The sequence below is a fragment of the Pavona decussata genome, unplaced genomic scaffold, assembly GCF_977016875.1.
Source record: "Pavona decussata unplaced genomic scaffold, jaPavDecu1.1 SCAFFOLD_6, whole genome shotgun sequence".
NCBI classification, from domain to species: domain Eukaryota; kingdom Metazoa; phylum Cnidaria; class Anthozoa; order Scleractinia; family Agariciidae; genus Pavona; species Pavona decussata.
In genome coordinates this window covers 5,837,501-5,850,413 of record NW_028145430.1, presented here as the reverse complement: position 1 = coordinate 5,850,413, position 12,913 = coordinate 5,837,501, and the positions used below count along the sequence as shown (strand labels likewise).

General features: G+C 38.6%; 2 pseudogenes; one reads left to right on the top strand and one right to left on the bottom strand.

The window, feature by feature from the left end:
* Positions 1-5,194: 5,194 nt before the first annotated feature.
* Positions 5,195-6,773, bottom strand: LOC146489402 (uncharacterized; annotated as a pseudogene).
* A 2,023-nt stretch (positions 6,774-8,796) lies between these two features.
* Positions 8,797-10,634, top strand: LOC146489401 (uncharacterized; annotated as a pseudogene).
* The last annotated feature ends 2,279 nt before the right edge of the window (positions 10,635-12,913 follow it).

Below are 12,913 nucleotides of genomic sequence, written 5' to 3'. Positions count from 1 at the left end.
TGGGAAAAATCATTAAGGACTGGGAACTACATTGGACATTCAATATAATATCATAGTTAACTAATTTATGCAAGAGAAACCACATCCTCTGAAAAAGCTGTTGCTCCATTTCGAATACATTGTAGCTGTAAACCGTTGTCTAGGGCATCTGGGGCACGTTCGCTGTAAACTAGCTGTAGGTGGTGGAAGGTTTAAACCATAAAGAGCTCAAAAACTTCATTAATTTCTTTCCACTACCATACATAGTAAGAGTTTGGGGTTGGCATTTGGTTGCGAGGTCATGTGAACTACTAGTTTGCTAGTTGGAATTTAGAATGACCCTTACATTTTGTAAAAAGGAAGTAATGTAATTTCAAGTTGTAAATGATCCTTTATGAATTCTCGCCATAAAGTCCCAGTGGGTCTTAGTATTACTGTGATGTTATGGTGAACCACAAAACCGCAAAATTTGCCATATAAATTCAACAAAAATGCTACAAGCAAAAAAAGGGGGGTGTAGTTATACTTTATCATATTCACTCGTCATATTAAATATTCATGAACTAAGAATCAAACCCTGAGAAATAACGCACCAAGATGGCCCCTCTTCCACATTAGAAATTTGTTCAAGTTCTCATTACTGAGACTTGCCAAATAATGAGTTTTTATATTGTAAATAAAATTGCTTTTATTTACACTCAAAGATTGATCAAGGTCTGCAAACTGAGTGATCACCTACCTATAGTGGAAGTAGTATCTTGAAATACATTGTAATGTTAATGTTTTTGAAAATAATATTGATATTTATGGAATAAAAATTTAATAAGCATAATGAGACAGTGAAAAAATTTCAATAATGGCACTATAAATTTTAAGTCATGCTCCCATTTCAATGTACTAGTTTTAGTGATCAGAAAGTTTATTTGAAATTTGCATGAAACTTATTACAATAGAGTGGTTTTCAACTGTGTTGCAAAGCAACATTATATCACTTAGGCTAATCGAAACAGATTTGTTAGTCATTCACAAAACATTATAGCCAAATCAAAAAATCTCCGACAGTCAAGGATACACCATGTTGAAAACCACTCTAAAAATGTGATCATACGTGAAGGTAATAGCTAGTGTTATCTCAATCCTCTTCCACTTCCTCTTCATCCTGTGCTACTGGAGCATCTAGAAAGAGATTTTTCTTGTGCCTTGCCAGCCACTTGTTAAATTCCTCTTGATCAAGAAACTGTAAGGGATCAGCCATAAGGTCTGGAAAAGAGTTAAACCTTCTATTTGGCCGGTAAGCAAGAGGTTGCAGTTCTCGGAGGTCAGCCAAGATTTTTCCTTCATCTAAAGCTGAAGAGCCGTGTGTGTGTAAAGCAGAGTTGACTGCTTTGTTGATCTAGTGATCAAAATTTTCAATGCTCTTTCTTCCACCACCAGTAGCTCTGCTGGAACGATCAATAGCTTTGCCTGTTTCATTTAAACCTGTAGAATGTGTGGAATGTCACCAGGGAATTCCATGTGCCCAACACCTAAGAGTTCATATAACTACTTAATATGTAAAATAACTCACTTGTGGATTAAACGTTTTACATGCATGGTGTCATTATATCTCTTCGATTCGATATGGTGTCAGAAGTAAAAAATCAGGAGTAAAATCCGCATCGTCCGGTTACGTTCCTGGATATAGTAACAGTCCTCAACATGGCAGATGGACTTTGAAAACCCGAGCCACTCGGTTTCGAGGGAAATGGCGCGCTAAACTGGAAAAACTTTGTACAAGAAGTAGAAATATTTATCGCCGCTGCACATGGAGACAAGAATAGCAAGACAAAAGCGTACATCTTTTTGAATCTAGCTGGGAGAGAAGCGATTGAGAAGGAGAAATCGTTCGTCTACGCGCCCGCCGTAATGGACGGTACTACAGTTCGTGTCCTGGCAGAATCTCGCGAAAGTATCGCCGTTCTAAAATGCAAATTTGCCGAAATCTGCGATCCTCAAGGAAATGTCATTATCGAAAGGCTAAAATTCAACACAAGAGTACAGAAAGAAGGCGAACCGTTTCAGTCTTTTGTAGCCGATCTCAAAATCCTGGAAAATACGTGCGAGTATGGAACTTGAAGGATGATCTCATTCGTGACAAGATAGTATGCGGAGTCGCTTCTTCGTATGTAAGAAAGCAGCTTTTGAAAGAAAGAGCTCTCACACTTGATGGCAGTATTGAAATCGATATTCTTAACGAGTTATCCGACAGAGACAACATCGAACTTGCAAGCAAGGCTGCATCTACTAAAGAAGAAATCCACAGTATTGGCAAACATGGCAAAGGCCGGAAATTTTTCCCAAAACAAGCTGAATCAAAGCCCGACATTCAAAATTGCAAGAATTGTGGAGGTGAGCATGCACCCATACAGAAATCCTGCCCAGCTTCTGGAAGAAAGAGATTACCTTCACTGAGGAAAGCCCAATCATTTCAAGAAAGTCTGTCGCTCCAAGCGTTTCGCAAGACATTCAAACACTCGACGAAGCTTCACTGCTCAGCGACCAAATCGCAGGCATCACATCAATTAAGTCTCTCCTGAATCCTCAGCCAGGTATCTTAACGAACAAGACGAAGATGATTTATTTGTTATCAATGCTGTTATTGAATCTCCAAGGTCGCAACCCAAGCGTAAAATTTACTGTACAATGGAAATCAATGGCAAACAAGTTGAGCTGAAAATTGACACTGGCGCCAAATGCAATGTTATCACACTGGATCTATTCAACTGGATTAGTCGTGGTGAGGAAATCAATAAGTCAGGATCAGTGCAGCTAGTTGCGTATGGTAGAGACACGTTCACTACACTGGGTACAGCAAATTTTGATTGCCATTTGGGGTCCACAGATCGCATCCCGGAATTAAATGTGGTGGACAAACCAGTATCACCGCCGCTTGGTCTCGTAGATTCTTTAAGCTTGAATCTCATACAATTACACAGTGAAATCCATGAAGTTGACACTGCTGACGCATTTCGCACAACAATGCTTAACGAATACAAGGATTTATTTCAAGGCAACCTTGGCAATCTGCCCGTCGTTTACAAGATGAGACTTGACCCCAATGCAATTCCTGTCGTCAGACCAGCCTGCAAATTACCTCTTGCAATGGAAAAAAGTGTCAAGAGAGAACGCGAGAGGATTAAGATTGGAGCAATTACTCCCGTATCCGAGCCGAACGAATGGATTTCACAAATGGTGGCCGTGAAAAAGAAAGACGGCAGCATTCGTATCTGCATCGATCCGAGAGATCTCAACAGAGCCCTGAAGAGACCTCATCATCCCATGAGGACGGTTGAAGATGTTGCTTTTAGCAAGTTTCAAGGTCTTATCAACCTACAAAAGAAGAATGGTTTAGAGATATCGTCCACTTATGCAAATGATAAACCTTGCACTGAAATGGTGTCTGTCCTCGGAAAGGTGTTTAAAGAAAGAACAACTGCTGAGATAAACCAAAGTAAATACATCAGTGTGATGGCAGATGGAGCCATGGATGTAGGTGGCCTCGATAACCAAACTGTTTTCTGTTGATAACTTCAAGATGGCTGCCCAGTTAATCGGTTGATTGGACACAAGGCTGTTGAACATGCACATGCGGAAGGTAGGTAAAATAAATAACGAACTCAACGAGGCATGGTGACAAATTCAGGCAGTCTGCTAACCAAAGTTTAACACTAAAGACTACAAACTGAGTACCTGGAGTTACTCTACAGTTTCTCTTGTGTTTTAAAGTCAATACATTGGCTCTAAAAAAGTAAAAATTACAGTTCTTAAAAGTGTAGAAATTTTCTGCTTTCTTCAAAACGTCATGATGTTTAAAAAAATTACTTAAAAAAACCCCAGAAACGTCACGACAATTGGTGTGTTCCAGTAGGTGGTAGAATACCATGAAAAGCTCGTTTCTATCCCGTAAGGTAATCGATAATTATCACTGATTTGTTCCCACAGGATTATTTAGTCACTTCAATAATTATAATATTATCGGTAAGAATACATTTAACTTTTCAACTTCCATCCCCTCACACCCATTAGATGTCAGCCGTTATACACTGATGCATTAACTCGGACGGTTCGTTTTTTTCTTGTCTTTGATGACGTCACAGCTTTCAAAAATTTCCCGCGAAAACTACCGCCGCCATATTGGTGTCCCTTCAAGGCTCGTCTCTCTCCTGTAATTTACATTACAAAACATGTCTGTGGAGGACGATAAAGCTCCCCAATTGACTGAATATGCAAATAACCTTGATCCTCTTTGTTAAAAAAAGGTAGATGCAGAAATTAGCGTGCATTGCAATCGATCCTTTTCTAATTTCCGGCAAAAATTACGATGTTGAATGTCTTCCTCCCATCGAGTCAATTGACCTCGTTTCATACTTAGTCCTTGAAACCAGCTTTTACACTAAAGAACAGTTTAAGGCCTTTAAGAGTCTCCAAGCATATAACCAGTTGGTGTCTGAATTTGTACAGAGTATTCCAGAGTCAAAATTGCTGGTAAGCATGTTGTCTTGGGAAAGGTTCGCCACTCTCAAAAGATGAACGACCCAACTGTTTGCCTGTGGATCATGACAGAAGATGACGGAAGGATTTTATGCGCACATTGCAGTGGATGTATGGCTGGCCAAGGGGAAAGTTGCTCTCACATTGCTAGTGTGTTATTTTACATTGAAACTTTTAACAGAATACAAGGAAAGCTAGCTTGCATCGACCAAAAATGTGCTTGGATTCTGCCAACTTACAACAAAGACATACCATTTGCTGAAGTTCAAGACATCGACTTCAGTTCTGCCACTAAACTGACATCAAATGTTTCATATTAATATCACGTCTAGTTAATTAGTTAAGAGTGGCTTGCAAATCATCACAACTTGTTGTCCACAAAAGACTACTTATGATATTTTTGACAAACAAGCTGCATATTTGCTACAAGGCTCAGGTACTAACAAACTTTACATTGATTACTTCAAAATGCACATCAAACATTCTTCAGAAAATTAGTTCTGGAGGAAAACGTCATAATAATAAAAACTGTCTACTGTAATTTTCATTGGTACAAATGGGGATAAAGTTTGACATAAAAATATTTTCTAACAGCTACTAAAAGCTGAAGGTTTCAATTATTGCACATCTCCCTAGTTACTTCGTGTCGCTGCAATGTTGTCTTTGATCAAGTTTTTTTTTTGTTTTATTGCAGTTCAGTGTAAATGTCACGATCAGAATCTGAATTTTCTACGTTAAGGAAAAACTCTTCTGGAGGGTCCTGGTAAAGCTCTTCTTCTTGCTCATTACCCCAAGAAAAAAAAATCAAAAAATTTGAATCTTACTCTTCAGAGAATTTGTCTTCATAATTGGCATCCCTAAAAACTTGTTGAATTGCAGCCATTATCTCTGTTGCTACATTTGGATCCCAAAAGTCCACATACTTGTGCACATCAGCAACAGAAAAATGTTCTGGCAATTTGTTAATGTCTGATGAATTTGTGTCACCAAAACCAGACAGAAGTTCAGGTGAGGAAAATAAGGCAGCATTCTTGACAAAAGCAGGGACGAATGTCTTTGGAAAATGATGCTTTCAGATACTCCAACTTTGCATGAAGCTTTTTCTGTTGATTACAAGTGACGTCTCTTCCTTGTAAGACAGGCTCTGGTAAAGATGAAGACTTCATTGATGGAAAATAAACAAACAAACATGTATCACCTTTACACTTGTAACCTCTTTGGCGCACATCACAACATTAAGGCTTGCAAGGTTTTTCTGAATCACTTAAATCACCATCAAAATGCAAAAGTAAAGCCGCCCTACAGCACAGCATCTTGTTGTGTGCATAATCCTTAATGTCATCATCGCAATTTTTCAAAATGACAATGTCTCTCCCTGCCCTGCCACTCTCCTGGTGGTATGATTCAATGTTCCTTGAAGGGCCATAATGAATTATGGCTTTTACCCCTTGAAAATTGACACCCATTCCATACACGATGGTCGCAATCAAAATTCTAATGTTGCCATCTAATTTGGTTAAATCACAAACAATGTTCTCCTGATTTAGTTTATCAATTCTGGAATGATACACATATATCTAATGCTCTTAGGATCTCCCTGTGTGACATACACATCATCTCCTAAGTCACCCTTAAATACTCCGTGAACATGCACGACGACTTTTACGGTCTGACAGTTAACAATAACTCTATCAGTGATGGTCCCATTCTTTCTCAGAGCCTCTATAAAATGAGCAAAGGTGTTGTTTGCACCCCACTGACAGAATATGCAATGTTCGTTCTATTGGGATTCTGATTGAGAATGACAGCTTCTTCCATCTCCAAGGCTTTTATAATTTTCTCTTTGGTTTTCTTAGTTGCTGTTGCAGTAAGCGCAACAAGGGGGACACCTTTCACAAGAGACCATATTTCATTTATCCTTGAGAACCATTTACGGAAAGCTTGTTCTCCTTTTTTGGTTGAAAAGCTCCTATAAAAAATAATCAGCAGTCAATCTTAGGTAAAAATAATTATATTTTGAAGGGCCATTTGGTATGATATCTATATTAAATAGAAATTAAGAGAGAATATCACTGAAGACCGTGTGATATCAGTAAAGTGTGGAACATGCTTCAAAAATTCAAAATCTTCATTCAAAAATTCAAAATCTTCATATACTTTGCTCACCACCAGCACCAGGTTCTTGTGGAGCCATGCCGACAATCCTTGCCATCAATCGTGCCATCTGCATAACTTCTTTCCAAGCAGACACTTCTGCACCACATGCCTGGTAATCTGACAAATTTGCTGCTTGTTCATGGGCCATGTTGTATTGGCTGGACCAAATGTTTTCCTGCTTGACACGGGCTTGCAAAAATTTTGGGCCATTGGGATCAGCTTGAATTTAAAGTGCCCCTAACCCTTCATTTTGTTTTCTTTTGGTAGATTTCCAAAGCTGTGAAAAACTCATTTTCGAAAATTTTTTTTAGAAATATTGAATCCTTTATTTTTTACGAGCACTAAAAGTTACTGAAATTTTTAAATTTTTGCACGCTTAAAGCCCCGCTGGAAAAATTTTTGTCTCGTGGGCTCATTAGGAACGAGCCAATGAGAAGCGTCTGATATTTGACACTTTCTTTGCTGTGACGTAAGAAAAGGACATTAGAAGGATTCAGAAGGAATCTTATGCATGCTGATTCCTTTCTCTACATTTCGAGAGTTGCTGCATCCAAAAACCACACACTTTTTAACCATTTTCTCTGTTTACAATTGAAGCATTACCGCGAATCTTCGGATATTTTTGCATGATGTCGTTTTCTTACGTCACGCTCCATGTTTGGACACATTTGGCCGAGTGGGGGACTAATGCGAACGATAGGTGAAAATATCGACAAGACTGCCTTCACTTGTAGCGCTCGTAAAAAAAAAAAGGATTCAATATTTCTCAAAAATTTTTTCGAAAATGAGTTCTTCAAAGATATGGAAATCTACCAAAAGAAAACAAATTGAAGGGTTAGGGGCACTTGAAGCCAATCAGATCATGTGTGTTTGGTTATGTCGCATTTCAAGTTAAGTATAATTGTGATGGTTCCAATCCACTAACTGTTGGCACAAAAATATACTTCACATGACTCCAAACCCGTCAGATGAGGAGGGCACTCCAGATGCGGGAAGTTATCCCTATAATAACAGATCAGCATCACGGCGAAGTGGGTGGAAAGGAGAAGGTCTTGATAGCACTCTCGAGTAATAAAATGCCTGTTTAAATTCAGACCTAGTGTCAATACTACGATGTTCCTCCAAATACCCAAAAAGTGCGAAACAAGGGCAGCATACTTAATTCGGGTTCATAGGTTAGCAACAGGGCTAAGAAAGATTTCCACATAGTACCAGACTAGTCAGATGCGTCTGGCGCCAGATGCGTCTGGCGGTCGGCTGGTTTCGTCAATTCCATCTCAATTTGTTGCAGGCAGTTCTGCACCCTTAGAAAAGTCAACTTCTGCACAGAAGCCCAATTCTGGCGGTCCTTTCTCAGGATGTTGTTCTTTGTGAGACCGCGCTGGTGTATCTCAAACAGCTCTGTGACAAGTTGCAGCTGGTTCATATGGGCCATGTGATTCTTGCCAAGGTGAAGGATTCTGGTTGCATGGTCCAGAGCATTTAATCCACTTTTTGTGATTGTGTATTGCATCCTGGTCACACAAATCACGAACCTTGTACCCTGCTGGTTCATTAGGACTGTCCTCCAATGTAGCGTGAAAGATAAATCCCAGGTCTTGTGAAATTGGTTTGAACTCTGAATAAGTGTTACCCTCTGCTGACTGAAGCATTAACTTCCTTCTCCTACTGTCGCCATCAGAAGAGTTGCCAATCAGAGGACCGAGAACTGGTTCAAGGAACTGATGAAACAACTGGCCAAGTTGGCACCAATGGGAATAAGCAAATTCGTGACTAAATCTATTATAGGTAGGCATAATGACGACTGGTAGTTTAGGGAGAGAACAAACAAGTGGATTAATCAGAATCAATCTTGCATTGTTTGAAAGCACTGACCAATCCATCATAGGCGTCAGCATAATTTCCAATGTAAACCGAAAAATTGTCAACACAATGATGATCATCTGGGTTCTCAGTTGCCAATCCACAGAAACCTTGCAATATATCTGATCGTTCATTGTATGTGATCTATCCTATTATGGCTTCAGCTAGCATGACTGGGATTGCTGTTGCAGACCGAGATCTTTTTTTTGCGTCCCTGTAAATGGTAGCGGTCTTCTGCATGTTTTCTGCCGTTATTCCGTGTTCCAAATGGTACGATTTACTTTGACGCCATCTGCAGATCAAGTGAGTTTCTGGTCTGAATAGATCGTTTTCACTCATGTGACAAAAAAGCTTAGCAACTGTCGCTAAACCACCATATTGGTGGACCAAAAGTGTAAACAAACGAGGTTGCCTGCTTTATGTGAAAATGGTATTTTGCTTGATAGTCGGTTGTGGAAGCAAAAGCACGTGAGATAAAGCTCTACATTTTTCTCGAGTACCATAAGTGGTTGCAAATCAAGGAGAAGAAACTGAGAAATTATCGAAAAAAAGGCAATCACTGTGGATTTAGGGTATTAGTTGGGATGATTTAACAGGAGAGATTCTCCAGAACAATCGAGTTTGCGGCCGACATTTCGTGTCAGGAAAAGCAGCAAAAAGTTGGGACAGATTTAACATTGATTGGGTCCCTACATTAAAGCTGGGCCATAAAGAGAGAGTTGAGCGAAAAACCTCAAGAAAGCATCGCAAAGAGGACAGAGAGCTAACAAGAAAGAAAGGAAATAAAAAGAGCAGCTGGACAGAGAACTTGCCCAAGCGGAGGAAATCGCAGCCAAGAAACCAAAGTTGAACAAGGCGGGTGAGCAAGTTTCTTCAATTTGCTTTACCGAAGAAGTTGAAGCAGAAGTTGAGAATTTAGCTAAAAAATTGTTAGATTCAAGTGCTCAAACGGAGGAGTTTGACTATTTGGTAAATACAGCACCGCTATAAAGAATTTCACAACGACGACAAAAAAGGTATAGTTTTACACCGGATTACCTTTGTTTGACATTCTGAATATTGCTTTCCATTGAATTGTTGCTTTTGTGAGTCGTAAATCACAACTGTTTACCCCTTTTCAAGAATTTATTTTGACCACTATGAAACTAAAGTTAAAAATGCCTTTTGAAGATCTTGCTTACAGATTTAATGTTTCCGTTTCTACTGTGTCCAGAACATTCCAGGCTTGGATGATTGTGATGGATGTCAGGCTTCAACCCTTTATTAAGTGGCCGGACCGCAAAGCATTGTGGTGAACCATGCGTCAGTGTTTTCAACAGTCATTCGGAAAAAAAGTTACAGTCATCATTGATTGATTTGAAATTTTTTTTGACAGACCATCAATTCTACTTGCATGAGCACAAACATTCTTGTCATACAAGCATCATAACACTGTAGAGGTTTTGATAGGCATAACTCCACAGGGTACAATTTCATTTGTTTTAAAAGCTTGGGAAGAGAGAACGTCAAACAAGTTTTTGACAGAGAACTGTGGCATAATAGACAAATTGCTACCTGGTGATCTTGGCCTGGCAGATCGTTGATTTGCCATCCAAGAATTACTTATGTTCAAACATGCTCAGCTGGCAATTCCTACCTTCGGACGTGGAAAAGACCAACTGGATCTGGTTGAGGTTGAAGAAACACGGAGCATAGCTAATGTGCACATACATGTGGAAAGGATCATAGACCTTCTTCAGAGAAAATACACTATTTTAAGCGGAATCCTACCAATTGATTTTCTGATTTCTAGCCCTAATGGATCTCAAGAGGGAGCAATCCCTATGATCGACAGGATTCTAAATTTGTGCTCTGCTTTGGTAAACCTTTACCCTGGAATTGTTCCATTTGATTGATATGCTACTTCCAGGATTTTTTGCTTGTCACTGTTCAAGATATAAACCAAAATTTTATATTTAACCCTTTAAGCACCAAGAGTGACCAATCCTTAGTTTATATATTCCTATGTGTACAAACGGTGTAGTAAAGGGCATGGTCATACCACAGGCAGAATGTCTTGTTTACAGATATTCTACTGGCTATGCCTATCGATACTTGGGCTTAAAGGGTTAAAATTCAGCAAAAGAAATTAGTTTTTGGTTTAAGGAGGTTCGAAAGGGTTTTAAGTCGCGCGCACATAACCCATTCACGCCATAACTAACATGTACGAGTCAGCAAAGTTAGTCAAAATCTCTATCAAAAGTCGTGTGCGCACAACACCAGAAGTTGAAGGGCAATGAAATTCCACGAACCGGAAATAAAAGTTGCAGGAAACATTTGTCTTTATCTTGAAATTTTGCTCAGTGACCTACCTTTATTTTTTCCACGCATGCAACATTCAGCATGCCACTTCAAATAACAATGTTTGGGAAAAAGTTGTAAGGTAGAATTTTCTGCAGATGAAAAAATGCCTTTTTTGAAATAACGCAACATCTACACTATAGATTGTCATGTTCTTAGAGGAGTTAAAGAATGTAGGGTGCTTTCCACACTGGCGATTTTACACCCTTCACGCGCTAAGCGCTCCCATTTTGTTTTTTGCGCGCAAAGCGTTATGGTCCTAAAACCGCGAGAGTCGGATTAAATATGGGAATTTTATTCAAAACTGGCGGAAAATATGATTTCTGTTTGTCCGCCATGTTGACAAGGAAGGCCTGAGCTTTACGATGATATCAAAACTATTGGAAAAAACGAATTGAAGACTTTTTTAGCGGCAACAATAGGTAGGCGTTGTTTACATGTTATATCGTCGTTTTTCTGAGGGATATTTTCGGCTTTATAAGGCATATTTCGAAAAAGTGAAACGATAGCAATGTTTCCAATGTAATCAGCCTCTGTCATGTAAAATTTAGTGCTGTTTGATCCATACGCAGAGATTTTAGACAAAGCACATAAAGCGAGGAAAGGACGTTTTAACATCGGGTCTTTTGCAAGGGCTAAAAGGCTTGCGAAAGAGGAAGTTATTGCAAGCGCTGTAAGCAAATGTACTGAATTGCAGTCCATAAAGAAAAGCTGGGCGAGAAGTTGTGCTGAGGTTGAAAATGAAATACATGCATTAAAATTCAAGGTAGGTTATTTTCGTTTACATGGTTGATAATTTTTTTTCACTGGAGTCTAATGAGAGTCTAAAACAATGGAAGAGTTAAACTGTTGTTAATTTTAGCCCTTGAAGGGGATTGATTAATAACATCGTTTATTTGTTTATTTATTTACTTACTTCATTTTCCATCGTTAAGGGGAATGGTTAGTAACATATTCATTTTTTTTTTATGCATTCAAACACCTATTATTAATTTTTGTTAAAAATGCTAATATTAACTAATCTGGCAATAGAATACCTAAGGTCATGTCACTTGCTAGAAGAGGTGGTGGTAGCAAACACCCTTGGTCATTTATACCTTGTAAGTATGGGTTTCCTAAAATAATCAGATTATTACATTTATATTTTTTTATTTGTTGCAGTGAGCCCTGCTTGAAAACGAAAAGGTCCATCTACCAAGAGGATAAGCAATTCAACAATATTTCTGGTCTCCAGAAACCTTAAAATAGTTTCAAAAGCAAGATATAGACTATCAAATTTTCTTTCCTTTACTACATGCGCAATTATTTTGACATGTTTTAACCGTGAGGCCAATCATTTTTCATTTGCGGGAAATAATGACTTCATTAGATTTTTTTCACTGGTTTCATGGATCGAAAAATATAACATTTGCGTTGACATTATTTTTAGCCAATTTTCGTACAATTTAATCTTTGAGGTCCTAGTTTGGCGTACCGACATGATTTTTAGGAAGTTATTTTAAGGTACCTCAAAACTATTTAAAAAGAGTATTGAAGGTGACTTTAAGAAAAAAACATGACCGTTGTTTAGGAAGAAAAATAACTGCTTTTCTCGTCACTGCTGAATTTTCAAGAGACCAAACAATAAAGTTCCAGCAACAAAAGATTTACAATGTATTTTCAACGAACACTAGAACGCCATGAACCATTGTGAATTTTCGATTCAAATTAGCCTCAAAACCAACCCAAACGTTTTTTATTTAATTACTCTTAAAGAAATGAATTTTAAAACAAACTAGCCCCGTTTTGTTTTGTTTGGATCAAAGGCTCATCTATAGAAAAAGTATCAGCGAAATCTAATTTTGAGCTGTGTCCGCGATTTTACGATTATATTTGATGCTTAGGGACATTTACTCTTAAAAGCCTTCTCTTCTCATTAGTTTTCTGCTGACCACAGGTGTATATTTTCAAATGCATATTTTCTAGTGAACACTCGCTCTATTACTTAACTGACATGGCAACTTTCATGCTACATGCCGCCCAATCTTTGCTTGATTGACACAAG